The sequence below is a fragment of the Apodemus sylvaticus genome, chromosome 4, assembly GCF_947179515.1.
Source record: "Apodemus sylvaticus chromosome 4, mApoSyl1.1, whole genome shotgun sequence".
Taxonomy (NCBI): domain Eukaryota; kingdom Metazoa; phylum Chordata; class Mammalia; order Rodentia; family Muridae; genus Apodemus; species Apodemus sylvaticus.
In genome coordinates, this window is record NC_067475.1 from 474,792 (window position 1) to 480,208 (window position 5,417).

General features: G+C 40.5%; 1 pseudogene; it reads left to right on the forward strand.

The window, feature by feature from the left end:
• Window positions 1-3,666: 3,666 nt before the first annotated feature.
• Window positions 3,667-4,831, forward strand: LOC127682522 (developmental pluripotency-associated protein 2-like; annotated as a pseudogene).
• Window positions 4,832-5,417: the final 586 nt, after the last annotated feature.

The following is a 5,417-nucleotide window of genomic DNA, read 5'->3' on the forward strand; positions in this document are numbered from 1 at the left end:
ACCAAGGGCCTCTCCTCCCACTGTTTCCCGACAAGGCCATCCTCTGCTACATATGTGGCTGGAGCCATGGGTCCCTCCATATGAAATTCCTGATTCATTCTTTCTTCTTTTCCTTTCCTTTCCTTTCCTTTCCTTTCCTTTCCTTTCCTTTCCTTTTTCCTTTTTCCTTTCCTTTCCTTTCCTTTCCTTTCCTTTCCTTTCCTTTCCTTTCCTTTCCTTTCCTTTCCTTTCCTTTCCTTCCTTCCTTCCTTCCTTCTTTCCTTCCTTTCTTTCTTTCCATGCCAAGTGTAATTCCCTTACCAGGTTTCCCCCTCTCCCAGAAATCCCCTCTCCTATAACCCCTCCCCCTGCTTCTATGAGAGTGTTCTTCCATCCACCCATCCACCGACTCCCACCTCCCTGCCCTCCATTCCCCTACACTGGGGCATCTATCAAACATTCATAGGACCAAGCACCTCTCCTCCCATTGATATCTGACAAGGCTATCCTCTGCTATATATGCAGCCAGAAACATGTGTGCTCCTTAATTGGTGGTTTAGTCCCTGGGAGCTCTGGGGGTTGGGGTGGGGGTCTGGTTGGTTGATATTGTTGTTCTTCCTCTGGGGTTTTGAAGGACCCCCATTTCGGGGAGACCCCACTCAAGTCTTGGGTTGGCGCACACCCAAGGAAAAATGAGAGACTGGCTTGATGCAAACACATGAGGCAGTTTAGTATTGGAGCTCCGAGCTGACATGTGTCTCACACAGGAGACAGAGGAGTCGACCCTGAAGCTCAAAAGTCAGGGGTTTATATAGGAAAAGTCGGGGGGGGGGGGTTGGCACACTTACGCACGATTGGTTGATTCAAACATTGGCGGGAGGAATTGGCGCGCAATTGCATCAGCAGGTAGTACATGCGTATCAGGGCATCAGCAATGTAGGAGGGCAGGCGGATTATTTTTGTTAGCCAAGGCTCTGGTTAACATTAAACTACATCAAAGAGGTGGGGGTGGGGGACGCTAGTCCAGATGGCTCATGACTCTGCAGGGATTGTTTAGGCAGTTCCCTTATCTTTATGGTCGGGCAGTTCCTGGAATGTCTTAACAGCCTTGAAAAAGCCAGCCTGTCCGTGCTTGCCTGGGCTTGTACTGTTCTGTTCTTTTCTCTAGGCCCACTTTCTGCCTGGATCATAGATTCCATAAAGTTCTAACTCCCTTTCAGTTTCAAACCCATTAAGCTCCTTCAGTCCCTTCTCTGCACTCAGTGCAATAGTTGACTGCAAGCATCTGACTCTGTACTTATAAGGCTCTGGCAGGGCCTCTCAGGAGACTGCTGTATCAGGCTCCTTTCAGCAAGCCTTTCTTAACATCCACAATAGTGTCAGAGTTTGGTGACTGTATCTGGGATGCATCCCCAGGTGGGATGAGTCTCTGGATGGCTTTTCCTTCAGTCTCTGCTCTGCACTTTGTCTCCATATTTGGTACCATGAGCATTTTGGTCCTTTCTAATAATGACTGAAGCACCCACACTTTGGTCTTACTTCTTCTTGAACTTCATGTGGTCTGTGAATTGTATCTTGGGTATTTGGAGCTTTGACTTATGCTCTAAGATCAAAAATCGACAAATGGGATCTTATAAAATTGCAAAAACTTCTGTAAGGCAAAGGACACTGTCAATAGGACAAAATGGCAACCAACAGACTGGGAAAAGATCTTTACCAATCCTACATTCAATAGAGGGCTAATATCCAATATATACAAAGAACTCAAGAAGATAGACTCTAGAGAGCCAAATAACCCTACTAACAAATGGGGTACAGAGCTAAACAAAGAATTCTCAGCTGAGGAAACTCGAAGTGCTGAGAAACACCTAAAGAAATGTTCAACATCATAGTAATCAGGGAAAAACATATCAAAAACAACCCTGAGATTCCACCTCACACCAGTCAGAATGACTAAGATCAAAAACTCAGGTGACAGCAGATGCTGGCAGGGATGTAGAGAAAGAGCAACAGTCCTCCATTGATGCTGGGATAGAAACTGGTAAAATCACTCTTGAAATCAGACTGGCAGTTCCTCAGAAAATTGGATATAGTACTACCTGAGGACTCAGCTTTATCACTCCAAGCATATACCTCCCCATAGCAGCCTTATTTATAATAGTCAGAAGCTGGAAAGAACCCAGATGTCCTTTAACAGAAGAATAGGTATAGAAAATGTGGTACATTTACCCAATGGAGTAGTACTCAGCTATTAAAAATGATAAACTTCCTGATTTTTAAGTAGACTTCTTGAGGTGGTTTGAATAAGAATGGCTCACATAGGAATATAAGTTTGAATGCATAATCATTAGGGACTAGTACTACTTGGGAGGGATTAGGAGATGTGTCCTTGTTGGGGTAGGTGTGGTCCTTTTGGAGAAAGTGTGTCATGGGGATGGGCTTTGAGATTTTAAGAGCCTAAGACAGTCCCAGTGACTCTCTTCCTGCTGCTTTTGGATCCAGATGTAGTACCATGTCTGCCTGAATGCCATCATGTTCTCTTGTCATGATGATAATGGACTATAATCATATGAAACTGCAAGCAAGCCCCAATTAAATGTTTTTCTTTATAAGAGTTGTCATGGCCATGATGTCTTTACACAGCAATAAAAAAACTAAGACAACTCTGTAGTATGGAATGTTTTGAAACATGTTTAAACAAAAACAGAGAGAGAGAGAGAGAGAGAGAGAGAGAGAGAGAGAGAGAGAGAGAGAGAGAGAAGCTGAGAGAGAGAGACTAAGAGAGAGAGATACTGAGAGAGAACTCAAAGCTCACCCAAAGTGACACTCTTTCTCCACCAAGGCTATATCTCCTAATCTTCCAATCTTTTCCAAAAGTATCCTTCTCATTCAAGCCACCACAGTCAGATTGCTGAGACTTTATGAGTGTGCTTTTCACATTCCTAGAAGGCACAGTCTTATATCAAGCCTCCTGTTCTTCTGGTTCTTGCAGTATTTCTGCCCCACCTTCTACAATGGTCCCTAAGACTTAGGTTCAAAAATTATGTTATCAGTTGAGATAAGGTTCCACAACTGTGTATTTTGATTGATTGTGGTTTTTTGTAAAGCCCTTTGTTTGATCATGTAAGAGAAAAGAAGTTTGTGATTCTAAAAGTTCTTGTGTGTATTTGTGAATGAGTGGGTGTTTGGGGGACAGTGTTGGAGAGATATAAACTCTTAGATAGCATTTTATTTCTATAGATCTAAGTGTTTTTTTTTTAAACAGGAAAATATAGTCTAAGGAGATTTCTCCATTCTGAAATCAAGGGACCAGCAGAGATGACAACAGAGAACTCATATTGTTTTTATGGCATGAGACATTTATATAAAGCAGTACCAATAACCATGATTAATGGTCTAAAATAATAAATGAGATGATTAGTTCTTCCTTTCAAAACGGTTTCTATTCTGTTTATAATCACTAAGTAGCTTAGTTTCAATTCTTTATGTCTTTGTATAATATAGAAAACACAATACATTTCTCTTTCCTAGTCAGAGGAGACAACTTTTAAAAGTGCTCTTTTGTCCTACCATATCTGTAAGTGATAAGTATTGAATTATTTATTCCACATATATATGGAAGATTTAATCGCAAAAGCACTAAAGAATAAAAAGTTATATTTAGGCCTTTGTCAAGCCTGCCTGAAAATGTTATACTTTTGCCAGGATACTTTCAAGAACCAATCTGAGGAAGAATTGAATAAGCAAAGTGTGGTTTAAAAGGTGATCCCATTTACTGAGGAGCTAATCATAGAACAACCTACTGAATCAAACATATCTCCAACCATAGACCACAAACTACCAGTCCCTCCCATGACGACTTCTGAGCAAATCACCCCCAACCCCAAAAGAACCATATGAGGCACCTCTTCACTGGCCACCCTGCCTTCTATTAATGATGTGTCTGGGAACACTCTTCAGGAGTGGTGTCATTGTCATAACTTGAGTATGGATGGCAAGAAATTTGAGGTTTGAGACTTCAGAGACATTTATATACTAAACAAAAATGTCATATTCCCAACACGTCTTGTGAGGCCAGAATGAAGCTGGTTCCCAAGAAACACAAGATAGTCTTCAGAGGAATCGGGCCTCAAACCTGCTGTCAATGTAGGAAGCAGAAGAGTAGTATAGTGGAAATTCTAATTCTCATGGGCTCAGGGGTACACATTTGCAGCCTGGGGAAGAATTTCTCTGAGAGCTGCTCACACAATGTCTGCTAATCACTGTGCTCTTCCCTCTTCTGCAGAGATCTTTCTGCCACAAACCATTGGTTTGAGATGTGTGTTGTCCATGGCAGGCAGTGCCCTGAAAATAGGAAGGTCTGGATTCGTCTGCAATTTCATGCTGGCCAGACCTGGGTTTCAGACACTCCCCAAAGGATGAAATTTCTCTTCCTGTTACCAGCCTGTGTTATCCCAGAACCAGGAGTGGAAGATAATATGCTATGTCCTGATTGTGTTCACAGCAATGAGAAGATCATGAGAAATGTTAAAATTAGAAGCCGAACAAAGAAAAATAGCGTATTCCCAAATATGTTGCCTTAGACAATATCAAGATTTTATTCTTGTCTGAAGAGAATGGAAGAAGCAAAGACAAAAATTCTGTGTTCCCTATAATGGCTAAAAACTAAAACAAATGAATCAAAAAACAAAAACAAAACAAAACAAAACTGGACATCAGTCTTCCAAAGCCCCTCTTCCTATCTCTTTCATCAGAGTGGAGAATAATACCCTTCTGAATCCTAAGATCTTTGGCATCTCCTCATGGTCTTGTGCTGGATTTGCTAAATTCTTAGCTATCTGAGAAATGTTTTTGTTTTAATGGGTTTGTTTTGCTGTACTTTTTTTTTCATAGATTTTGAGGGGTTGGGAAGCAGTTTCAAATTAGCAAGGCATAAAGTTATATAACTATATATAACTATAACTATAATAACTATAACTATATATAGTTATATAGTTATACACACACACACACACACACACACACACACACACATATATATATATATATATATATATATATATATATATATATATAGAGAGAGAGAGAGAGAGAGAGAGAGTAAAGCTTTATCATGTAGTAACTCTAACTGGCCTGGAATTTCTTGGTAGACCAGAAACTTGTGGTGGTCTTACTAAGTGTTGGGATTTACATGCCTGTACCACACTGCTTAGCTAGTACTGATATATTATTGACTATAGTATAGTGTTCATTGGTTATGTTAAACAATCTGTGGTGTTGACAAGTGTCTAGAGTGCCATACATTTGAAATTATATAGTATGGTACTTTCAGATTGGCTTGTACCTAGCAATATACATAAAAGAAATATCCATGTCCTTGATTGATTTTTCTTTTTAATGCTGAGATTCCATTATCCAGGATGTACCTTATGAATTGA